We start from the raw sequence: 27,577 nt of genomic DNA on the forward strand, positions 1-27,577 counted from the left end.
TTATTATTCCAAAATTTTAAGGTTTAATCTTGGGTTACCAACTTGAGTCTAGCATCATCTTCATGATATATTATTCTAGTTTGGTTTAGAATATAATCACCTTGATAATGGGCTAGCCATACATCAAATCGTGGTGTATAGGGTCACAAAAGTGAAAACCTCTTTTGTATCTTAACAAGTTTATATTCTTATTTAGAGTTTATGCACTTAATAGTCACAATTAAGTACAACTTTAAATCCAAAAACTAGATTGAGTACACAATTACTCTATCTCTCAACATTATTGTTGCTAGTCGTCATATTCTAATCATCCTATGTATCAAGTACAATGATGAAAACCTCCACTGGTTTCTAATATTGACGAAGTGGTACTAGCAAAATTTATGTTTAATCAAATAAACATTTAAAGAAGAAAGTCCCATTAGATGTCCCACAACTAACTCGTTGATTCTTCAATAATTTGGGGCAGTTTCCTTTCTTGTGTCCAACATTTAAGACAATGGAAACTTTATTGGTCGGGATTGATAGGTTTAGTATCGTCATTCCTCAATGACTTTACTCTTAACATTACCTTGTATCAATTCCATTATAATCTTTACTTCTTGAACCTCGTTCTCATCTTAACGGTTTAAGAGAATGCTCCCACTCATTTCAATGAGTCTTTGCTTTGAGAAGCAAAATTGAATTCATGAAGATTACTCTTCATTTGTTCGTTTTAGTCTTAAAACTGTCATTGAAGTGGTTGCGTTATTTTGGTCAATTACGAATTCTTGACAAAACTAATTACCAAAACAATTTTATCGCTTCGATGTACTTAATGCATTTAAGTACATGGAAAAACAATCCATTGCAAGTAGATGTGTTAGTCAAGAATCAAAACCTGTTTGATAATGAATAACTTTAATCTATACTCTTTACAAGAGATCCTTAGCAATGGTTTATTTGAGGTTTTAGAAGCAAACTCATATTTGTCTTTAGTTACGATATTTTAATGGAGATTTGAATTAAAAAACGAAATGATATCGTATATTGAACTGTGGTAAAGAAATAGAACAATATTATAACGGAATAATGGAAAACTTAACATTCATCGTTTTATTAATACTTGTAAATAACAAGTAAAGCATTTACATAGTGACCTCTACCCAACTATGATAAATGATTCCAAGACCCAAATTCATATCGACTTAGGCACGGTATGGCCGATGAAACCCTTATCAATATAACTCGGTGGATTAACGCTTTAATCGATTCTACTTTTAGAACTCTTGGTCGATAAAATTACTCTAATATTTATCTATAGCCCGGAACACATGCAACTACGGTCGCGAATACTTCCGTTGAGCTCAATCCAAATTTCAAATAAATGTGTCCATGATCCAAATCCACATCAACTTGGGCACGGTATGGCCGATGAAACCCTCATCAACATGAATTCGGTGGATTGACATTTATCACCCACTTCCCCTACGTAACAAGGTTTGTACCCCGGTAGGGCCGAGTGCACTCCCTCACGAAATAGGTTTTCATGATTTCTACTATTTGGTAAGGCTATGTCTCAATTGATTGTTTTAGCGAGAGGTCATGTCAATTTATTATCTATCACGTTTTAAGTGAACTAAAGCGGTGAACTACGATAATTCTAATTGACACGGTCGAAAAACTCGATAAAAGACAATGCATGTTTAGTTATGGCGATTTAGCGATGCATGTGACATAAAATAAAATGCAAGCATAAAGATAAATAAATCCTAGTATGGCCTTTCCTAAAATAGAAAAACTATTAATCTATTACATATTCGGAAACCAACTCCATTGGTCCCTTGAACTTCGGTTGTGGCACGCATCTCGAGGTAACACCGTCTTTATGTATCGCCATTCTTGAAGAAATCCGTCTTTAGGAACTCCGGAATGAATAAAATTACATAATAAATTACATAATTTCCTATTATACATTTTTAACTAAAATAAAAAATAATCTATTAAATTACAAAACGGTGATACGAGATCACAATAAAAATACAACCGAATCGATATTCCCATACATTTCGGAAATACCAATTAAAATCTAAGGCCATACTAAGTAAAATTACATAATTCAAAATTACATAAATTAAAATTATGACAATCATAAAGAAAATGCAGCATTATATTATGTATGAACATGCTCAATTTTATGCTAAATCGCCTTTTAATTAGCCAATATCGTATATTACTCGGTTTTTACGGATTTGCGTGATTTCAACATTTTATAATCACAAGAATGCACAAACTCATATTTATGCATAAGTTAATTACCCTAACCTTTTAGGACTCAAAATATAGTCTTCACTAGTAATTTGACCATAATTAACTTTTATTTACAAAATTGTTCATAAATGGACAAAAATTACAAAAATAAGCTATTAAACTTCAAATAAATCCAAAAATTTCAAATAAATTCAAAATTTGAAATTTAAATTCATGAACATTCTGGAAAAAAAAAAAATTCCATGACACTCATAATGTTCAAAATCTTAGGTTAAAAATTTCAAATTTTTCCTAAAAACAATGTTGCGGTTTATCGATATTTAATAAAATAATCATAAAAACATGGAAAAATTATTTTCATTAACTTTTCAATTTTAGATCTGAAAAAGATAATACAATGCAACATTAGACGTTTTTCCTAAGTCATAGATTATGTTTTATTAATTTTCAACTAATAATGTCACTATTTATGCCATTTTTCTTCAAAAATTCATAAATCATGCTAAAAGACTTCTTTATAGCCAATTATTTTACACACATCTTGTAAAATTGCATGTGACAACATATTAATTTTCTATGACCAGATTCGAAATTTAACTCATATTAACCTATTTTTCTCTTAAATCCGAATTTAATGATGAAAAATTCATTTTTCGAGCATAACTAGTCCAAAAATTATGAAAATTTACAGGTTATCTCAAAATAATATATGTAACAACATATCCAAAAACCAAGTGAAAATTCGAAGTATAGCTAATTTTCGACCAAAAATGACATTTTTACTCATAAAATCACATTTAAATGTCATTATTATTAAATATGAACAATAAAAATCCGAAAAATTAACCAAAATATCCTAAAACACTTTAGGACCAGAAATATTAACATGCATGTAATTATTTCGTGATATATCATAATAACACAAATTTTACAAGTTTTATTTTGTTATTCATATAACTCGGAAAAACTTTTAACCAATTTGCATGCAAACAACCGTGGCTCATGATACCGATTGAAGGAAATGTAGATTCATATACACTTTAACATACTCATATATGTCTAAAATAATTTGTCATAAAATTAAAACGGATTTTATGCATGCAAACAATAATATAAAAGAAGAGAAATAATGTCCTTACATTCAATATTTCGGCTATATTGGGCACAAGAGAGATCACCTTTCTCTTCTTGTTCTTGAGCTATTCCAATGGATGAACAAGATCTAAGAATAAGATCTCTCCCCAAGCTTTATACCCAAGGCTTAACACTTAATCTAATTAATATTATGAATACTAGTATAATATTAATCTAGTAGAAAAAGACCCAAAATTATTATACATACTTAATAATTTCGGCTATATGGGAGAGAAGAAGAAGAGAGAGTTTTTGTCTCTCTAGAAATCTTATATTTTGATGAGTAAAAGAATGAATGAGCATTCACTACCTCTTAGTGAATATTAGGCAAAATAAGAAAAACAAACTCAAGTGTTTTTACTTCCCAAAACCGGTGGGAGTGGAGGAAGGAAAGAGCCAATGCATGAAATTGTTGCTCTTAACAATGTTCATAGGCTTGCATGGCTAGATTACTTTATAATCATTATGTTTTTCTTATTTAAAATATAAACACAATATTAAGTCCATTCCCCTCTTATTTTCGGCACTTTACATAACATGGTGTCCATATTATTTTTGTCAATTGTCTATATGTTACATTTCACATGTCACATATATTTGTTATGTAATTTTTAACATATTAAAAATCAACGTATTATCAAAAATACGTCACATACAAAAATTGACTTAGTAATTTCACAATTACTCGTACCAAAATATTTTACCACTTTATAAATCACAACAGTTTGTATTTATAATAATTCATTCAATTCAATTGTTACATTAAACAATTATTTCATCCGAGTAATGATACAATTCAATTACTTGGACCGTATCTCATTTAATCACATTTCAATTTGATACGTAAATTTTACTTCCAAAATCGCCCGTCAATTTTCAAGTAATTTAATCAACTCGTAACGTTATACGATTAATTAAATAATCAATTAAGTGTATTGCCCTTTAGGTATGACCTAGGGGTCAATGATCACCACCGTCACACGACAATGAATGTCAAACTCTAGTCGACCAATCATTACCGATATATGTTGACCAGTTGACAGTAACAATATTACTTCCCAATTGTATTCTTAAAATGAGATTTAGTAATGATATTTAAATCATGTGATCGCACTATTGTTGAGGACACATTTCCCAACAGGTATGGAGACTTTGAGATCAAATCGGAAGACGGAACTAAATTCAAAGTCAATGGCCAAAGATTGAAGCCATACTATGAGGGAGCATTTATTGGAGAGGTCGAGGTCACATACCTCGGGCCTCCTCATCCTTGAAGAAATCATCAAAAAGAGAGTTTGGTGGAGTCCTCCCTAAACCACCACTTGTAAATATACTAACCCCCTAACTTGTATATTTAAATTTATTGCATCCCTTTTATCATAAACATGATTCTTTTCATGAGAGTAAGTGAGGGAGGGTCACTAATCTTTTTAATGGATGAAGGAACTAGTTTTCAAGCATGGGAAAGCTTTTTATCGATGTAAAGGAAATGCAAGGGAAATCTGCTCGTCCCGAGGAAAAGACGACCGTCCAAATGGGAATCCGAGCGGACAACAGAGAATCCGCTCGTCCAGAAAGAGCTGATGAGCAGGTGTTTTACCCTGATCCAGAATTCGAGCGTCTTTGTGGACAATCCGCTCATCTTTCTCCAGATGCCCGTCGCATTGCAAATCTGCTCGTCTTTTTGCTGCATGACTTTGGGATACTTTCCTATAAGGAAATCCGAGCGTCCCTCAGACAAGACGCCCGTCCAACTTCAGCAGAGACGCTCGTTCCTATTTCAATCCGCTCGTCCTGGCTGTCTCAGATTTTGAAAAATTTGCTGAAAAAGAATCCGAGCGTCTTCCCTGGAATTCACTCGTCCCAAATCGAGGGAATCCGAGGGTCCCAAGGTCGAGTCCGCTCGTCTCCCTGCGGCCTTTATTTCCGGTTTCCGCAATTTAATTTCTCCCCCACCACACAATTTGTGACACTTCATCCTTCCTTCCACTTATATTATAAAACCCCCTCCCTCATGACTCCAAAGCATATCCCAAGCACTCATTCACTCCACAAAAACAAAAAAACCCAATTTCTAGGGTTTCAAAAGATTCAAAAGCAAAGATCTAATCCACAAAGAGCATCTCCATATTTCAACAAATCAAAAATTCCAACTCTAAAATCAAAGAATGGGACCAAGAGGATCTTCATTTAGGGAAAGAAGAAGGACAAGAGTGAGAGGAAGCTCATCTACTTCTCACATCAACACTCTAAGGAGGGAACATGAAGAGATTGTTGATCTCACCAAGCTTGACGATTTTTCCAACATTGAATTTGTGAACGATGTTCAAAGGCTTGTCTTTCACCGACTACTTGGTAAGAATATTCTTCCTACCAAATTTCTATGCCATAAAACATTAAGGAAGCTTGGAATATACCATCAAACGAAGCCCTTTTCAGTTGTTTGGTCTTTCTACCTTGTTCCACTTACATGAGCAAACCTACAGACCTCTTGTTCTTGAGTTCTTAAGTTTCTTAAAGATCACAACTTTGAACAAAACAATTTGTATAGAGTTTAGAATGGAAAATGTGACAAGGATGATGACTCTTGTTGAGTTTGCAAATGTACTCGGTTTGGATGTTTTGCCTACCCGAACATCAAGACCTAAGAAGTATAGTGTGGCCCCGTTGTGGAGAGCCATGACCGGTCGAGACTTTTTGTATATCAAGGAATGCTTGGAATTTCACATCCAAAACCCTATTCTAAGGCTCACTTACCGGTTGTTATCCGGAACTATTCTTGCACGCCGAGACCCGGCAATTGTGAATGAGCTCGATCTTGTTTTCATGGAGTCATATCTTGAAATCCAAGGACGAGGTGGAGCTTGTCGAGACCTTGAAGATTCAAAAGGTTGAAATCCCCAAAGAACTCATTGTAGATAGGATTCTACACTCCTTGTCCAAAGTCAAAGCGTATGTTCAATTCCGGGTGAATTTTAACATGCAAGACAAGGATGTGTCTCTTGAAGAATTGCACAAGTTACTTGTGCAAGCCGAGAGGGACATGGGGTTAAATGTGAACCCTCCAAAGGATGTTCTTAACATAAGCACTAAGAGTAAGGGGAAGTTCAAGAAGAATGGGAGGAAGGGTAAAAAGCAAGCTCCCACATTCACCAAAGCTAAGACTTGTGAAGCTAGCACTTCAAAAATCAAGAAGGGTCCTCTTGATAAATGCCATTATTGTAATGGTATGGGACAATGGAAAAGAAATTGTTCCAAATACCTTGATGATATTAAAGCTGGAAAGATCACTCTAGTAGGTAAATGACTATCCTTCTTTTATGTTTCTAATTCAACTATGGTATTATGATGCAAAGTTGTGATAATGTATCCCCCTTTTTATTATAAATAGGGCCTCCACCAAGCAAATACAAGGGAAAGGAAAAGCAAGCATGAGAAACCATCAAGAAGCTAGGGATAGCTTTCATGGAGCTTTGCTTTTCATTGTCTTATTTTAAATTATGTTTTGAATTTTAGAACCTTAAGTTTCCGTGTTCGACATGGAAAGGTATTTTGGATAATGGGTTGTATTTGGATAATGGTGACTTGGTTTGCAACCCAAGTCACCCGTTTTATCATTTTATCCTTTTATTCTAAAATTCATGTTTAAATGCTTGTTCTTAGAAACATATAACTTAAAGTGATCTAATAGACAAATATAATGACGGGTTTCATTACATGTCCACATGCTTAAGGCTTGTGTATGATCATTTATAAAGTGATTTTGAGTCTATGAACTCTATCAAAAGAAAGTCAATCACCAAGTACACTTACGAAATCTAAAACTATTAGTCAACCTATGAGATAGTTCTCCTTATACTTCAAATTCATTATTTGTGTCTCATATGCTATCTTTGAATCTCTAGTGTGTTTATTCTAAAGATAGAGTGGGAGAAAAATGAGGACACAAACTCACACCAAGATAAGATTGTGTAGATGAGATCTACGCAAGAGAGAATGATTTGAATGAAGGTATATCTATTTACATAGTATACCAAATAGATGAGATCTATGGTCTCAAGTAAGTTCTATATGACAAAAGAGACCAAGTGAAGTAATCGCAAGAATATATTCTTATGATAACTACACAAGGAGACCAAAAGAAAGTTTTGGAACAAAATGACTAATGTAAAGTCTTAACAAGAGTTTTTTGACTAAGTTTATGATAAATTTTGACCAATAGTTTCAACCTTGATATTTACTTAAGAGCCTAAATGAATCAATGTAACATCCTAGTAATAAGCGATATTTATGACTAGAGGTTGCAAGGATTGATATACCGATATCTTCAATAGCCAAAGTTTTAAACCACGCAGATGTCATTACTTAACCTCATTATGAAAATGAATTGGTTAAACATCCTTCTAAAAGGGATATTTTGAAGGATGTGTATTAGATATTACTTATATTTAATAAATGACATTGCCACACATCATTATGACATGAGTATGTTAGAGATTTAAAATCTCTTTCCATAAGGTTAAAATGAGACCTCTTCAAAATAGGAAGTTTGAAAGGATATGATGGGAACATATATGGTTTTATCTTATTAACTTTTCAAAGCAACATACATTCCAAATTTTGAAATGTGTTCTATTGAGTAATCAATTTTGAAACATGTGGAATTAAGTGGGAGCATTAGAAATTATCATGTGAAGACATGGAATTTAGTGGGAGCTATCATCCTTTGAATGTTTACAACTCACCACTCATTAAAGAATGACGAGCTAATACCTTCCTTCATAGAGGAAGTTTTGAGTTTTCAATTCTGGATGAAAATGGACTATGATGAATCCAATTACATCAAGGGATGTTGGATAAGTATTGGGAGATACACATCGAATCAACAGAAACATAGGTTATTCATGTAGCTGAAAATGGAATTGCCATTAGCAGTCATGGTCGTTCATTGAACCTATGAACGGTTGATCTCATGATTAAAAGTTACTAATGTTTCCGCCATTAGAATAATCATGCACATGTCCAATGGTGAATCATATGCATAAGAGCATGATGATTCATTGGTAAGCCATAACAAAAACGTCATGAATTCTCAAGTAGAATCCGATGAGCGATTTCGGTGTTTGACGGAATACTCTATTATGTGTTAAGAGGTTGCACATATTATAGAAAGTTCGAACACACGTAAAGATTTATGAAAATCCTAAACTTTTCAAATCAAAAGGGGAAATAAGAGGTTATTAGAAGGATAATTAGTTGAATAAGAAGTTACTCAAAACTAATCCTTCCTAATATGCTAGAACTTGTGAGAAGTGCTAGACCAATCATCTTGGCAAATTGTTGTAAGACTCTACAAAACATATACCTAGTGCATTGTGTGTGGATGGAGTACTTGATCAGTACAAGTTATATCATTCATCACAAATTCGTTTGTTATGTGATAATCGATAAGGAAGTTCTTTCAAGTTAAAGAACCGAAACCAAGGTCGGGAACCTTAAATTGTTCTTGGTAAGGTCCATGCTATGAGAAGATAACATGAACGTAAAGGAAAATGCAAGTGTAAGAAGTTTGAACACATGGACACATGGCATGTTAAACTTCTATTGCAATCAATAAGTGTTTTCACTTACGATATACATCACAAGGTTGAAATATGGTATTGACTACTCGAGTGTGATGTCGACATTTGTCGTTTGAGTTATTATTATTAAATCACCTTGTACATTGTTATATCCAAACGAGTTGTGGAGACTATTGAACCCCGTTAAAGTGAACATGGATTAACATTGTATTTGCCCATAGTTACTTACATGAGGTGACGTCTCGAAGTGACTAGAGTGTGATGCGATTGATGGCAAGTTCAAGTGCCATAGAGTCATGTGAGATGACTAGTCGATCACATAGGCAGACTGTTAGGAACATTTTGTCGGGCCTAATGACCTCTTATAGAGTTCTGGCAAATTTATATAGCCTGGTCGTGGCGAGAGCTACTATAGTATTCGAATGAGTCGATTCTTTTGACTAAAGACTATTCGCCTAAGATGGCACAGTTTCAGATTAACTTTGATTTTTGTTACTACGACCTTCGTAAATGGGGTCAAATGGGCATATTTTGGGTTATGATGGCTGTGGCTCGTCGGAGGGAATGAGTGCGATAGGAATTGTCCATGCCTAGTCAGGGTTATAACAATATCTCAGGGCCACTCGAGGAGTAATGAACTGGAAATGCGTAGCCACGCTCGGAAGGTATCTATGATAGATAAATCCGGTCAATCAGTTATTCTCCAGATCGAGGAAACCACTCTCGATATGATCACTTGCAAGTACGACCTGAAAGACACCTTGCATTGAGTGGGAGATAGTAATAGGACAAGAGAATTGGTGACGCACACTTGTCGAGGACAAGTGGGAGATTGTTGGAATATGTGTCCTCCGACAATAATGCGATCACGACTGTTGATCATGATGATCACATGTTTAAGTCTCATTATAAAGAATACAATTGGGAAGTAATATTTTACTGTCAACTGATCAACATATATCGGTAATGATTGGCTGACTAGAGTTTGACATTACTGTCGTGCGACGGTGGTGATCAGTTGATCCCCTAGGTCATACCTATAGGGCAACACTCTTAATTGATCATTTAATTAATCGTATAACGTTACGAGTTAATTAAATTACTTGAAAATTGACGGACGATTTTGGAAGTAAAAATTTACGTATCACATTGAAATTTGATTAAATGAGATACGGTCTGAGTAATCGAATTGTATCATTACTCAGATGAAATTATTGTTTAAGTAAACAATTAAATTTGAATGAATTATTATAAATACAATTTATTGTGATTTATAATTGGAGAAATATTTTGGTACAAGTAATTATGAATTACTAAGTTGATTTTTGTATATGACGTATTTTTGTTAATACGTTGATTTTTAACATGTTAAAAATACATAACAAATTTATGTAACATATGACATGTGACATATTGACAAATTGACAAAAATAATATGGAATCCATATTATCTTATGTACCGAAATTAAGAGGGGTTTAGGCTAAATATTGTGTTTATATTATAAGTGGTAAACATAATGATTACTTGCTTTAGTAGCCATGCAATCCTAGTTTACCTTGTGAAGATAAACAAAGGAATGCATTGGCTCCCTTTGCCCCTCCTTCCCACCGGGTTTTGAGATGAAAAACCATTTTGGTTTTTCATCTTATTTTCACCTAATAATACACTAAAAGGTAGTTAGTGAAATTCATTCTTTACTCATCCAAAATAAGAATTCTAGAGAAAAAAAAAACTCTCTTCTTCTTCCTCCCAAAACCGAAAATATTAAGTGTCTTATAATATTTTTGGGTCATTTTTCTACAAGATTAATATTGTACTAGTAACTATAATATTAATTTTAATTAAGAGTAAGCTTTGGGTATAAATCCTTGGGAGAGATCCTACACTTGGGTCTTTGTTCATCCAAAAGGGAAAGCTCAAGAACAAGAGAAAAAGTTTATCTCTCTTGTGCCCTATAAACCGAAAATACAATGTAAGAATATTGTTTCTTCCTTATTTTGTTTTAAAGTTTGCATGCATAAGATCAATCATTAATTTTATGACAAATTAAATCATAACATATATGAATATGTAAGTATATAGATCTACTTTTCCTTCAGGTAATATTCGCATGTTCCATATGATTGATAATCAAATGGTGTAATCACGTTAGTCGAAATTAATCTTTTGATGCGATTCTCGTTTATGTGACCTAATCGACAATGCCAAATGAATGATTCATTTGGGTCACTTGATTTGAGTTTCTTTGATTGAATGTTGTAGATGTCATTAGTCGGATTCGAGGTTTCTAAAATGTAAATGCCATTAATGGAAGGAGCTTGGCCTATAACCAAGTCGTTCCTTAAAATAGTACAACGATTGTTCTTAATGACAAAACAAAAACCGTCCATGTCTAACATAGCGATAGAAATAATGTTTTTATAAAGTGTAGGCACATAAAAACAATTATGTAAATACAACTCAAATCCATTAGGCAAAGCTAACACATAAGTTCCCTTGGATTCGGCAGCTACTCGAGCTCAATTTCCAAGGCGTAGATCCACATCTCCTTTGCTAAGCCTCTTCACGTCTCTTAACCCCTGTAAATGATTACAAAGGTGAGAACCACAACCGGTATCCAGTACCCATGTCGTAGTGGAAGTATAATTTACATCAAAAACATAAATCTCCTTAGGAATTTTACCTTTTGGAACGATGATTCCTTCCCTTATATTTCGCAAATATATTGGACAATTCCTAAGCCAATGTCCCATGTCATAGCTATAATAGCACTCATCTTCAACTTGCTTGAAGTTTTTCCCTTTCTTTCCCTTCTTCTTAAACTTTTTGCCCTTGAAAGCAAGAACTTGATTGCTTGAGCTCCCACTAGTTTTGGCATCTTTCTCTTCCAAAGACAAAGATCCTATAGATTTTATGAGGCGGTCTTCCCGAGACCGGCTCACAAGCGATCTTGTTGTAGTAGTAGGAGGTTTAGAAGAAGTGATGAAGTTTAGGTTTCCATCCGAACCTATCCCAAAATGAAGTTCTTTAGTAGTGTCGAAATCATTGTTGAAGCAAACGTCGTCAAAAACATTGTGGCAAGACTCAATAGTTATTGGTGTAGTAGCGTTTGATGGATTCATTGTAATGAACTACAAGTATGGAGGAAAAGGAAATATTAACATTTGTCTTTTTAATATCATACTTGTAAATAAATTAACAAGATATGAGCATTTATATACTGACCTCTACCCAACTTTTATAAATGATTCTAAGATCCAAATTCATATTAACTTGGGCACTGTGTGGCCGATGAATCCCTTATCAATATAACTCGGTGGATTAACTCTTTAATCGATTCTACTTTTAGAACTCTTGGTCGATAAAATTACATTAACATTTATCTTTAGCCCGGAACACATGCAACTACGGTTACGAATACTTCCGTTGAGCTCAATCCAAATTTCGATGAATGTGTCCATGATCCAAACCCACATTAACTTGGGCACGGTGTAGCCGATAAATCCCTCATCAACATGAATTCGGTGGATAGACATTTATCACCCACTTCCCCTACGTAACAAGGTTTGTACCACGGTGTGGCCGAGTGCACTCCCTCACGAAATAGGTTTTCATGGTTTCTACTTTTTGGCAAGGCTAAGTCTCAATTGTTTATTTTAGCGTGAGGTCATGTCAATTTATTATCTATCACGTTTTAAGTGAACTAAAGCGGTGAACTCTGATAATTGTAATTGACACGGTCGATAAACTCGATTAAAATGATAATGCATGTTTAGTTATGGCGATTTAGCGATACATGCAACATATAAATAAAATGCAAAGCATAAATAAAATCCTAGTATGGCCTTCCTAAAATAGTAAATCTAATTAACTATTACATATTCGGAAACCAACTCCTTTGGTCCCTTGAACTTTGGTCTTGGCACGCATCTCGAGGTAACACCGTCTTCATGGAAACTCCGGGAAATTACAAAGTAATAAATAAAATTGTAAATGAATTACATAATTTCATATTATACATTTGTAATTAAAATAAAAATAAATCTATTAAATGACAAAACGGTGATACGAGATCACAATAAATTACAACTGAATCGATATTCCCATACATTTCGGGTAATACCAATTAAAACTAAGGCCATACTAAGTAAAATTACATAAAAAAAATTACATAAAAAAAATATATGACAATCATAACTAAAATGAAGCATTATAATATGTATGAACATGCCCAATTTTATGCTAAATCGCCTTTAAAGAGCCAATATCGTTTATTAATCGGTTTTTACGGATTTGCGTGATCTAACCTTTTAAAATCACAATAATTACATAAAATCATATTTATGTACTAGTTAATTACCCTAACCAACTTAGGACTCAAAATTAGTTTCCACTAACATTTGACAATAACTAACTTATATTTCTTAATATTGTTCATAAATGGACTTAAAATACAAAATTATGTCATAAACTTCAAATTAAATCATAAAAATTTCAAATAATTTCAAATTTTGAAATTTTAAACTCATGAACATTCTGGAAAAATACCATGACACTCATAATGTTCAAAACTTAGGTTAAAAATTTCGAAAATTTATCGAGAAAAACAATGTTGCGGTTTATCCGATTTATCAATTACTACCATAAAAATATTAGAAAAATTATTTTTATCAACTTTTCACTTTTAGATCTGACATATATGATAAAATACAACATGTGACATTTTTCCTTAGTCATTAAGTATGTTTGAGCAATTTTTACTAATTAAAGTCACTATTTATGTGATTTTTCATCAAAAATTCATACATCATGCATAAAGACTTCATTATAGCCAAATATTTTACACACATATTATAAAATTTCATGTGACAACATACTAAATTTGTATGACAAGATTCGAAATATAACTCATATTAAACTATTTTCTCATTTAAATACGATTTTATCTTAAAAAATCCATATTTCGAGCATAACAACTCATATTATTATGAAAATTTAGAGGCCATCAGTAGATAGTATATTTGAAAACATATCCAAAAACCACTGAAAAAATCAAAATTTAGCTATTTTTAGTCCAAAAATGAGATATTTATCATAAAAATCACATTTTAATGCCATTATTATATAAAATGAACAATAAAATCCATAAATTAAACCAAAATATCCTAAAAAGTTTTAGGACCAGAAACTTTCACATGCACAATAAATTTCGTGATATTTCATAATAAACACAAATTTATAAGTTTTGTTTGTTAATCATATAACTCGGAAAAACAATAACCGATTTGCATGCAAATAACCTAAGGCTCTTGATACCGATTGATAGAAATTATTAATCTCATTATTTCAACATATTCATATATGTGATATTAAATTTAGTCATAAATTAAATCTTGATCTTATGCATGCAAACATAATTAGAAAAGGGAAGAAATCGTCATTCTTACTATGGGTATTTCGGATTAAAGGGCACAAGTAAGATCTCCTTCTTACTTGTTCTTGAGCTTTCTTATATTGGATGAACAAGGATTCAAGCTTATAATCCCTCCCAAAGACTTATACCCAAGATGACCTCTTAATAGATTAATATTATTTGTACTAGAACAATATTAATCTAGCTAAAATTGACCCAAAATATTTGTTGGTACTCTTGTTTATTCGGCCAAGAGTAAAGGAGAATTTTTGGAGATTTTCTCTCTTATCTTTCTCTAAGTTTTTTATGAGAGATGTTGAATGAATGTTACACTAGTTTGCATGTAGTGTAAGAGTGAAAAATTAAGCAAAAACTTTTGCTCTTTTCTTATGGGAAAACCGGAAATGGGGAGGGGGAGAAAGCCCAATGCAGGCTCTTCTTTTCTTCCCAAGAGAAAGCTATGCATGCAAGGCTAGGTGTAGGTTTTATAATTATGTTTTCCACTTATAAATAATCAACACACTTTTATCCTAATACACCCTCCATTTCGGTACACACACATAAAATGGATGAGTCCATTTTATTTGTGATTTTGTCAATATGTCACATGTGACACATTACATGACATCTTATATATAAAATGTATTTTTAACAATTAAAAATCAACATATTAATAAAATATGTCACTTATAAAAATTAACATAGTAATTCATAATTACTTGTACCAAAAGTGTTTTCGAATTATAAACTACAACATTCTGTTTTATAATAATTTATTCATTGCGTTTCAATTGTTTCCGTAAACAATAATTTCATCTAAGTAATAAAACAATTCGATTACTTAGACCGTATCTTATTATAATCAAATCACAATAAGACACGTAAATATTACTTCCAAAATCATCCGTCAATTTTAAGCAATTTAATTAACTCGTATCGGCATACGATTAATTAAATAATCAATTAAGATTATTTCCCTATAGGTAAGACCTAAGGGGATCAACTAATCACCACCGTCGCACGACAGTAATGTCAAACTCTAGTCAGCCAATCATTACCGATATGTGTGGACCAGTTGACAGTAAAATATTACTTCCCACATGTATTCTTAAAATGAGATTTAAACATGTGATCATTATGTTCGACAGTTGTGATCGCATTATTGTCGGATGACACATATTCCAACAGAACTAGGCTCGAAAGGGAAGGTGTTAGACACTAGAATAGAGACAAACCCCAAATAAGTAAAGATCAAGGAAGTTGGTTGTATGACTCCAACATATTCCTTCTTGAATATCAATGACATTGACATTGCATTCTTGCAAATTATCACATCATGAGTATTTGATACAAATTTGTGAATCATGTTAGAAATTGCCACATTTCATGATTATGAAATTTGGCAAAAGGATGTCAAAACCACCTTTCTAAATGGGTATTTTGATGTGACCATAATTGGCGCATATTTAGCCCCCGAATTACCATTGTTTCCATGCTTTTTAGTGCCTATTTGGGTCATTTCTTATCTTTAGTTCTTTGTTTTGCATATTCTTTGAGATTTTGATCCCTTGGTAGGAAAGGAGTAAGAATCTTGCATTTTCATGGCAAAACAAGGCTAAATTGATTGTATTCAATGACCAAGCATCAAGAAGAGACAAGACTAGAAGGCCTTTGTACATATCATAGTAGAAGAACAATGTTGAGAAAGGATCTTTGCGTCCCCAAGGAAATCCCCAAGGAATTTATGAAGAAAAGGGAAGAAAAGTAGAAGAATTGACGCTGACCAACAATCCGAACGGATTGCAGACAATCCGCCCGTCCAGCCAGCACAATCCGAGCGTCCCTCCTTGGAATCCGCTCGGATTCCCCCTCAACAATCCGAGCGTCCCTCTCCCGAATCCGCTCGGATTGCACCGCCAAATCCGGCCGTCCCGACCCTAATCCGCACGGTTCACCGCACAAACGGATTTCATTCTTCAAGCTACGAAAAGAGAAGCCCTTCTCTCGAAAAATACCGGGTCCTCCTTGCTCAACTTAAAAAGTGTAATTACTAGTTTAGCCCTTAGTTAACCCTAATGCATCCTCCCTAATTTTCACTATAAATACCCCATTAGGCTAATTAGAGGAGCATGTTCTTCTTATCAATAATTAGTGTAGTTAATATCAATCAAATCTCTTTTCAATATTGTAATCAAGTATTAATCAAGTTTTAATCCAAGTTTTTGTTCTTTAATCTCTCTCTTGTTCTTCCTTTATTTTGGGTAATTGAAGATTATTTGGGTTATTATTGGGAGATTGACAACCTCTCAATCTATCATTCAAGTACTTCTATTATTCTTGCTTTATTATTGGAATCATTAGTAGGTATAATCTCTTAATCCCTTTTTAATTATTGTTAATTACTTTCATTTATTCATCATGTTTCATATTGTTGGTATGATTGAAAACCTTGCTAGCATGATCAACATGATAATGAGTGAGTAGTCTCTTAGCTAGGGTTTAATGGGTGATTAGGGGAAACCATCATGGGGAATGATTCATGCTTAAATCAATATGCTTTCATATCTTATTTGCTTGCTTGTTTTGATCTTAATACATGCACATGTTATATATGATGAAATGCTAAGCCTATGAATCCTTGCATTTACTATCATCTTCTATGTTCTCAATGAGACTTGTAAGACATAACCCAACTCGAGTCTCATTAGACCATGCATGTGTTGAGTAGGAAAGATTAAGTCGACTTGTAGGTGTTGTACAATCTAATCGATTCGGCTCCGGGACCCAAACTTTCCTAGGATTGTAAGATATAACCCAACTCAATCCATCACAACAATAATTGCTTGCTTATAATTTGAGAACATGTTTGTATGATCATATCCCATGATTCCCCTATGATCCCATGACACCCTAGTGCTTTTAATCAATTGTTTACACCCCTTATTTTATTCATCTTGCTAGTTTATTTTCATTGTTATTTTAGTTTAGTGACCTTCTACACCAACCCAATTTGTGACACCCCTAGACACTACTAGTTACAATAGAATTCTCATTTCAATACCCGTCCCTTGGGATCCGACCTTTACTTGCCTCTTGACTAATTGTAGAGTTGTTTGTGAAGTATAAATTGTGTTTTGTATCGACCATTGACCAACGACCACATATACTTAATTGTGAACACGAAATGGCCCCGATCAAAAATGGCGCCGTTCTTGCGGGGACGGTGTTTAATTGATTTAAGATTTCTTTTTATTGTTATTAGTTGTGTCTTTTTCACCTTGGGAAGTAAAACTCCTCAAGGTTTGTTCTAATTGTTTTTGAGTTGTTTGATATTTTGCATGTCTAGAAGGTTACAAAGTGATTTGTTACCTTTTGACCGTGAAATCGAAAGAACCTTGACGAATAATAGGAGACTTGTTAGGAGGAATTTGAGAGGTGTTGGTGAAGTTGTTCAACCCACTAGTGAGTTTGTCAATCCTTTCGCAATAGAAGGGGAAGAAAACCCATTACACAATATCCCACAAAATCCACCTACAATGCCTAAATTCTCGTCACAATCTATACCCACCGAGGAGAATCTACCAAACGGTACTCCTACACCGCAACATCTCACCGGTAATTTTATTGCCAAGTCCGCCTTCATCCAACTAGTTGAGAGGAGCCAATTCGGGGGAATGCCTAGTGAGGACCCTCATTCTCATATGGAAACCTTTTGCGATTATTGTGATGCTATCTCTCAAACGGGCGTGACTCAAGACCAAATTAGATGGGTCTTATTTCCTTTTTCGTTAATCGGCACCGCAAAGCAATGGTTGAAGGGCCTTGATAAGGCCACCCTTGGAATAGATTCTTGGAAGAAGTTAGCTCTAGCTTTCTACAAAAATTTCTACCCACCGGAAAAGACTAACATGCTAAGAGCTCAAATTACGGGTTTCAAGCAAAGGGATGAAGAATCTTTGTATGAGGCTTGGGAGCGGTTCAAAGGTATTTGTCGCTCATGTCCTCACCATGGACTTAGCGAATGGTTTTTAGTGCAACAATTTTGGAATTGTTTATATGAAGATTCAAGGAACATTCTCAATATGGGATCAAATGGAATGTTCACCGAGGTTGATGACAATCAAACATGGAACAAGATTGAGGAAATGGCGGTCCATAATTCACAATATAGTAGACCTCGCAAGGCTACTAGAGGAGGAAAGCATGAAGTGGACTCCGTTACTCAATTGGGTGCTCAACTTAGTGCTCACATTGACACAATCAACTTGAAGTTTGAACAAGCTATGGCTAGACTTGAGGAAAACTCAAAATCATCAAAGCATCATGTCAATGCCATGACGGCATCCTCATCAATCCCAAGTGGGATATGTGAGAATTGTGGAACTTTGGGTCATGACCCAAGTGAGTGTAGGGGAACAACCGAACAAGTTAATGCTTTCCAAGCTTACAAAAGTGGTACCCCTTATTCAAATTTTTACAATGAAAACACAAAGTTCCATCCAAATCTCTCATACAAAAGCCAAAATGTTCAAAACCCTCAAACAACATACACTCCACCACCCATGAGGAATCAAAATCAAAGACCCTTTTACAATCAAAACCAAGGTTACCAAAATCAAAATCCATACAATCACCAAAATGACCAAGGTTTTGATGTCCAAAAAGCGGTCCTCCAAATGCAAAAAAATCAACAAGAATTTTTCACTCAAATGCAAAAAGATAGCCAAGCAAAGGACACCACCATCAACAACATTCTAGCTCACACCAAGATGTTGGAAACACAATTGACTCAACTAGCATCTTCAAGCTCACAAAGACAAAAGGGGCAATTACCACCTCAAAGTAATCCCCTAGACATGAAACGGTTAGTGCCATTCACTTGAGAAGTGGTACAAGGTATGAGGCACCAAAGAAGCAAGTTGAGAATGAAGTTGTGCAAGCTAGTGAAAAGGAAGAAATTGTGCAAAGCCCCAAAGAAGGGGAATCATCAAAAGAAGAAAGTTCAAAGAAAAATGAAGACAAGGCCAAAGAGAAGGAGCCCATTGTGATTAGACTTCCTTTTCCAAGTCGTCAAGCCAAGCCCAAATTTGATGATCAACTTGGAAAGTTCATGGAGATTGTGAAGAATTTAGAAGTCTCAATTCCTTTCACGGAATTAATCAATCACGTACCGGCCTATGCAAAATACATGAAAGATATCCTCACAAAGAAGAAGTCGATCCAGAAACTTGAGACTATCGCCTTCACTAAGGTGAGTAGTGCAATACTTCAAGGGAGTTCACCTCCAAAGTTAAAGGATCCGGGAAGCTTCTCAATACCGTGTACCATTGGCGACACGACGATCAACAAAGCCTTATGTGATCTAGGGGCTAGTGTGAGTGTCATGCCGTACTCGGTAAGTAAAAGGTTGGGGATGGGAGAGCTTAAATGCACCAATATCACGCTCCAAATGGCCGATAGATCGACGAAGACACCATTAGGGTTATGGGAAGATGTCCCCGTGCGAATTGGGAAGTTTTTCATCCTGGTGGACTTTGTCATTGTTGATATGGAGGAAGATTCCAACATTCCAATCATCTTAGGAAGACCTTTCCTACACACCGTGGGTGCGGTGATTGATGTGAAACATGGAGAGCTCACTCTAGAAGTGGGAGATGAAAGCATAACTTTTAATCTTGACAAAACCATGAGAGCTCCTCGTTTGCATGAGCCATGTTTCATGATTGATCATTATAGCCGAAAAGATGAAAGGAAGAGATCGGAACTCCAATGGAGGAAGAAAATTGAAGATGCTCCATTCAAAGAGCAAGTGAATTGTGAGAAGGAGAGCTTGCAAAGCTCATCAAAATTAACCAAGGAAGAAGAGGATGGCCTCATTGGCCAAGAGAAGAAATGGGGAGAGTTGTCTCCATCTAAGCAAGAGATTTTCAATGATCAACTCAATGAAGTTTGTGGTCTTTGGGACGACGAGTTTGAAGGGATTTTTAATCCCTACATTGGGCATGCCATCGATCATGATCAACAACAAGGGCCACGGTCTATTGAGGACCTCTACCACAATAATGAACAAGCTTTTGATTACTTCTTCAAGGTGTTGAGCAACATCAACAACACCTTGAACATGCCCCCTTGACATCTCATCAAGAATGAGAGTTTGGTGGAGTCCTCCCTAAACCACCACTTGTAAATATTTCTAACCCCCCTAACTTACATTTCAATTCTTGTATTGCATTTTTTGTCATTTTTGGATTTTTATTTACTTTGATCAAAATAATTATCATGTAAGAGAGAAGTGAGGGAGGGACTAACGACTTCAATTGATGTGTAGTGCTTTACCTTAGTGTGGGGATGGGAATTGCCTAGGTTATCCATGCCTTAGTAATGCCCCCACAATGAAGAACACAAGAAATGAAGAAGAATGGTAAAGGGAAATGCATTGTGCACGAATGGAATGAATCCGGGTGCAAAGGACTAGAATCCGAGCGGATTCCCAAAAATCCGCCCGTCTTGTGCAATCCTAGCGTCCTGACCAAAAGACGCCCGTCCTGAGCTGAGCTGAAATTGAAAATTTCTTGACTGTTGAAGAATCCGAGCGGATTTCTGGAAAGACGCCCGTCTCATAGAATCCGTCCGTCTTGTGAAGAAGACGCCCGTCTTTGCAGCTGAAGAAAACAAAGAAATTTCTCTGGACTGAAATCCGTCCGTCCTGAAGCAAATCCGCCCGTCCCATCACAGAAGAATCCGAGCGGATTCCCCAGAATCCGTCCGTCTTTAGGCGAGCTTCTGAAAATTTTGAAGCTGCAGAATCCGCACGGATTGGGCGTAATCCGCACGGATTGCCCCTGCATTTTCGAAAATTTCGACTTCTTTAAATACCCTCCCACCTTCATTCCTTCATTCATCCATTCATAAACACTACCCACAACATCAAAACCCTCATCCTCTCCATCACAAAAACAAAAACCCTCAACAAAATCCACCAAAATCAAATCAAACCATCCTTCAAACAACAAATCAATCACTCCATCTTCAATAAAAATCAAAACCAAGAACAAAATCTTCAACCTTTGAGTCGATTTTTGATTTCATAAAGGCAAAGCCTTTCACCTTCAAATCGATTTGGGCATTCTACAAATTGAAGATTTTTGATTCTTTTCTTGGTTAGTTCATCAAATGGCAAGGACAAAGGGAGCAACAAAGGCACCAAAGGCAAAGGCTCTCTCTCAAAGGCAAAAAGCTCTCTAAACAAAGAAAGCTTTGGCAATGGTGGTATCAACACCAAACTTGGAAGTGCAACAACAACAACAAACTTCTATGGGAGCATCACCTTCTACTCCGGTAATCGATCAACTCTTGCATTATCCGGAGGGAACTTTAATTTCCGATACCCATAGAAATACATTTGTCAAGTTTGCTATGAAATCAATTCAATCCACCAAATTCATATGTGAAGATGCCTTGGAGAAATTTGGTGTTCTTGAACAAACAAAAGCCTTTTTCAATGCCATGGGTTTGAAGAAATTGTTTGAAACAAAGGAATCGACATACCCTTCCCTTGTCTTGGAATTCTTAAGTTCTTTAAAAGTTACCAAAGTTGAGGATAGGGAAAATCTTGAGTTTCGTCTAGCTAACATTAGTAGCCGCATTACCTTTAAGGAATTGGGTGAAATTTTGGGTCTTAGCGATGAATCGAGATATCTTAAGCATTATGGAAAGTATGACCCCGAGCCTCTTTGGGAGGCAATCTCCGGGAAGAAATTTGATGATTTTCATGCTTGTCGTGCTCTTTTGGTCCATCATCCGGGCATAAGAGTATGGCACAAAGTTGTGGGAAATACCATAATTACTAGGAAAGACACCAATCATTTCACAAGACTTGATTTTATTCTCCTTGAATCGGCTTTGAATGTCGGAAGAATTCACACCAAGCCTTTCAATTCTTTGAGGCTATTGGTTGATAGATGGCTTAATGTTGATAATGGGAAGAATGGTACGACCGTTATTGTAAATGGCGGCCTAGTCACGGTCCTAGCTAAGCACTTTGATCCTAATTTCAATAAGGATAAGAAGTACAAAGCAAAGGAAGGTGGCCATCTTATTAATATGCACATTATGATTAACAAGTTCAAGTGGGTTGCCCATAACCCCCTTGACACTAAATATGGATGGCTAACTAGTGAAGCTAGATCGTTCACCTTACCCTCGAAGATTTGTCGCCTAAGTGTCCACCGGACCAACTATCTACTTCCCCTATCCGAAGAAGCCGAGTACATCATTCAACAACAAAAGGGTGATCATGAAACCCCTCCTCTTCCATTGTTATACCGCCTTACCCCTTTGTGTATGAAGAGTTCAAACCGGAAGGAGTTGAAATTGGGAAAGACTATGTCACTCTTCTTATGCAAGCCATGCACAAGCAAGCTTATGAAGATCGGAAGAATGCATATTTGGCTCAATATCCTCCCCTCCTACATTTAGCTAGGCAAGGACTCCTTGATCCATCTTGTCCTTTGCCTAGTTGGGCGGATAAAGAAGCCTTGTTTCCGGGTGCATCTAGGGACGTGGTGGAAGACAATGAGGTTGTTGGAAATGGTGAAGAAATTGATGATAATATTGAGGAAGAAGCAAGTGGAGATGGAGAAGGAGATGGAGAAAGAGATGGTGAAGATGATGATGAACAAGATGATGAAGAAAGTGACAAGGAAAGTGGCAATGTGACCACTTCTCATGAGGGAAGTGGTGATGATGATAGCATGATGGAGGACTAGCAAGCCTTGGAGATTCCTACTCTCCCACGGTTTGTCTATATCTCTTTGTATTTTATTTCATTTTGATCATTGTTGGTTTAGTCCTAGCAACATCAAAGGACTCACACCTCGGTTCCATTGAGGTGTTCTTCTTTTTGTTCCCATTTGTAAAATCCAAAATGACAATCTAGTTTCATGCATAGCATAGTGTGTGCATGAACTATACCCATCCTTGAACATTAGCAATAGTGTCTCACTCGGTTTGGGGAAGTTGATGCATACGCAACGGGAGGTAATCTAAATTATCCTCTCCGTCATAACAAAAACCATGCATCATGTAGTGTAGCTTAGTATAGAATTGCATTTAGTATAGAAATCATGCATCATCTTTGCATAATTTCCATCATTTTGGCCATTGAGGACAATGCCCATATTAGTGTGGGGATGGGAATTCTAACACTTAACTTTTATTCAAAAACCCATAAAAATTGAAAATTTTCAAAAACCATAAAAAATTGAAAAATTGAAAAATCCAAAAACAAGTTCATTTCCTTTGTATATATTGTCTTGTATATATTGTGTTTGTTTTATCCTTGTTCACTTTGATTGACTACGCCACATCCGAGACATGAGGATATTGAAGACCGCATGGTATGATCTTTCCAATCTCCTTTTTCCTCTTTATGTTAATGACTATGTGGCCTTATTTTGATTGATGCGGTAAAAACAATGTGAATTTAGGATTGCATTTAGTTTATATGACATATTAGTTGGTAGAATCATTTGCATTAGGATGTGTATATGCTAGTTGCATCATGGCATGTAGTTTGCATGTTAGAAAAATTTTGCGAAACAGTCTACTTGGGAAGCTTGACAAGTGTATATAGGCCCTAGTAGATGCTTTTTATTCTTAAGACTTTGCTTGTTAGAATACTTGTAAAACACCCTAGGATGTGTCATGCTAGTATCCTTTGACCCATGGATTAAGGCCTAGTCAAGAGTACCTTGTGGTGTGATAACTCCTTGGCTACCGTTTATTCCAAGGTGACCCTTGAAACCATGCACCCATACATCCATCATCCATGTTCTACCATATTTTTGTCAACAAAAGGGAATGGGCACAAAAAAAAAAGAAATCAATTTGAGTTCAATGAAATGAAAAGTGAAAGAAAGTTTGCAAAAATGCATCAAATGAAAAGAGGAGCAAAAATAGACTCCAAAAGCTTCAAAAACAAGACACCCTCGTTACTAATTGGGGTGACTTTGAAAATGTTCAAAAGAAATGCAAAAAAAGTTGTCAAGTATTGAAATGCCAAAAATCAAAAAGAAATGGCAAGAAAGTGTTCTCAAATGTCAAATGCCACATAAAATTGGGGGGAAAACAAAAACAAAAGCAAACTCCCAAAAGTGAAACTCAAATATCTATCGATCCCTTTATCCATCATATCCATTTTTGTGCATGGTAGAGAGGGGACAACCCTTCTTCTTGTCTAGGCAAGAGGGGGAATTCCGCGATCCTCCAGTGTTTCTAACACCATAGGGAGTCTACTCTTGACAAAAGCATTTAACGATTGAGGACAAAGGTACCCTAGCTTGACACATTTTGGAGGTGATTTATTGGTATCCTTCTAGGCTTAGTAGTTTGAACAAATTGCATCTATGAAGGATTGTGTACCCTTGAATTGCTTCCCTTGTAGATAATTTCCGCCACTTAGATGAGGAAAGTGGCTATTCTTTTTGTAGATGCATCCATTATGTGATTTTGTGTGCTTAATGTTTGGATGTGTCGCCATTTTGGCAAGACCCACCTTGCCTTGCAAGAAGGCATCCTACCTCATGGTTGTCTTGTTGTGAGTTGAAGGGGCGGAGTGAGACCCGCTAATTGTCTTATATCGGCTATTATTATTAGGATAGGTTAGTTTTGGTCCTAGTCTTTGTCACCTCTTTACTCGGGACGAGCAAAGGTTCGGTTTGGGGATATTTGATGTGACCATACTTCGCGCATATTTAGCCCCCGAATTACCATTGTTTCCATGCTTTTTAGTGCCTATTTGGGTCATTTCTTATCTTTAGTTCTTTGTTTTGCATATTCTTTGAGATTTTGATCCCTTGGTAGGAAAGGAGTAAGAATCTTGCATTTTCATGGCAAAACGAGGCTAAATTGATTGTATTCAATGACCAAGCATCAAGAAGAGACAAGACTAGAAGGCCTTTGTACATATCATAGTAGAAGAACAATGTTGAGAAAGGATCCTTGCGTCCCCAAGGAAATCCCCAAGGAATTTATGAAGAAAAGGGAAGAAAAGTAGAAGAATTGACGCTGACCAACAATCCGAACGGATTGCGGACAATCCGCCCGTCCGGCCCAAGCACAATCCGAGCGTCCCTCCTTGGAATCCGCTCGGATTCCCCCTCAACAATCCGAGCGTCCCTCTCCCGAATCCGCTCGGATTGCACCGCCCAAATCCGGCCGTCCCGACCCTAATCCGCACGGATTCCTGCACAGCACGGATTTCATTCTTCAAGCTACGAAAAGAGAAGCCCTTCTCTCAGAAAATACCGGGTCCTCCTTGCTCAACTTAAAAAGTGTAATTACTAGTTTAGCCCTTAGTTAACCCTAATGCATCCTCCCTAATTTTCACTATAAATACCCCATTAGGCTAATTAGAGGAGCATGTTCTTCTTATCAATAATTAGTGTAGTTAATATCAATCAAATCTCTTTTCAATATTGTAATCAAGTATTAATCAAGTTTTAATCCAAGTTTTTGTTCTTTAATCTCTCTCTTGTTCTTCCTTTATTTTGGGTAATTGAAGATTATTTGGGTTATTATTGGGAGATTGACAACCTCTCAATCTATCATTCAAGTACTTCTATTATTCTTGCTTTATTATTGGAATCATTAGTAGGTATAATCTCTTAATCCCTTTTTAATTATTGTTAATTACTTTCATTTATTCATCATGTTTCATATTGTTGGTATGATTGAAAACCTTGCTAGCATGATCAACATGATAATGAGTGAGTAGTCTCTTAGCTAGGGTTTAATGGGTGATTAGGGGAAACCATCATGGGGAATGATTCATGCTTAAATCAATATGCTTTCATATCTTATTTGCTTGCTTGTTTTGATCTTAATACATGCACATGTTATATATGATGAAATGCTAAGCCTATGAATCCTTGCATTTACTATCATCTTCTATGTTCTCAATGAGACTTGTAAGACATAACCCAACTCGAGTCTCATTAGACCATGCATGTGTTGAGTAGGAAAGATTAAGTCGACTTGTAGGTGTTGTACAATCTGATCGATTCGGCTCGGGACCCAAACTTTCCTAGGATTGTAAGATATAACCCAACTCAATCCATCACAACAATAATTGCTTGCTTATAATTTGAGAACATGTTTGTATGATCATATCCCATGATTCCCCTATGATCCCATGACACCCTAGTGCTTTTAATCAATTGTTTACACCCCTTATTTTATTCATCTTGCTAGTTTATTTTCATTGTTATTTTAGTTTAGTGACCTTCTACACCAACCCAATTTGTGACACCCCTAGACACTACTAGTTACAATAGAATTCTCATTTCAATACCCGTCCCTTGGGATCCGACCTTTACTTGCCTCTTGACTAATTGTAGAGTTGTTTGTGAAGTATAAATTGTGTTTTGTATCGACCATTGACCAACGACCACATATACTTAATTGTGAACACGAAATGGCCCCGATCAAAAATGGCGCCGTTGCCGGGGACGGTGTTTAATTGATTTAAGATTTCTTTTTATTGTTATTAGTTGTGTCTTTTTCACCTTGGGAAGTAAAACTCCTCAAGGTTTGTTCTAATTGTTTTTGAGTTGTTTGATATTTTGCATGTCTAGAAGGTTACAAAGTGATTTGTTACCTTTTGACCGTGAAATCGAAAGAACCTTGACGAATAATAGGAGACTTGTTAGGAGGAATTTGAGAGGTGTTGGTGAAGTTGTTCAACCCACTAGTGAGTTTGTCAATCCTTTCGCAATAGAAGGGGAAGAAAACCCATTACACAATATCCCACAAAATCCACCTACAATGCCTAAATTCTCGTCACAATCTATACCCACCGAGGAGAATCTACCAAACGGTACTCCTACACCGCAACATCTCACCGGTAATTTTATTGCCAAGTCCGCCTTCATCCAACTAGTTGAGAGGAGCCAATTCAGGGGAATGCCTAGTGAGGACCCTCATTCTCATATGGAAACCTTTTGCGATTATTGTGATGCTATCTCTCAAACGGGCGTGACTCAAGACCAAATTAGATGGGTCTTATTTCCTTTTTCGTTAATCGGCACCGCAAAGCAATGGTTGAAGGGCCTTGATAAGGCCACCCTTGGAATAGATTCTTGGAAGAAGTTAGCTCTAGCTTTCTACAAAAATTTCTACCCACCGGAAAAGACTAAC

At 35.7% G+C, this 27,577-nt stretch overlaps 1 non-coding gene across 1 annotated transcript; it reads right to left on the minus strand.

Moving 5' to 3' along the window:
• Positions 1 to 18,288: 18,288 nt before the first annotated feature.
• Positions 18,289 to 18,395, minus strand: LOC141644563 (small nucleolar RNA R71). The gene has a single exon (XR_012544176.1). It is a non-coding gene; the product is annotated as a small nucleolar RNA R71 (small nucleolar RNA).
• Positions 18,396 to 27,577: the final 9,182 nt, after the last annotated feature.

This window comes from Silene latifolia, chromosome 2 (genome assembly GCF_048544455.1).
Source record: "Silene latifolia isolate original U9 population chromosome 2, ASM4854445v1, whole genome shotgun sequence".
In the NCBI taxonomy this organism is placed as follows: domain Eukaryota; kingdom Viridiplantae; phylum Streptophyta; class Magnoliopsida; order Caryophyllales; family Caryophyllaceae; genus Silene; species Silene latifolia.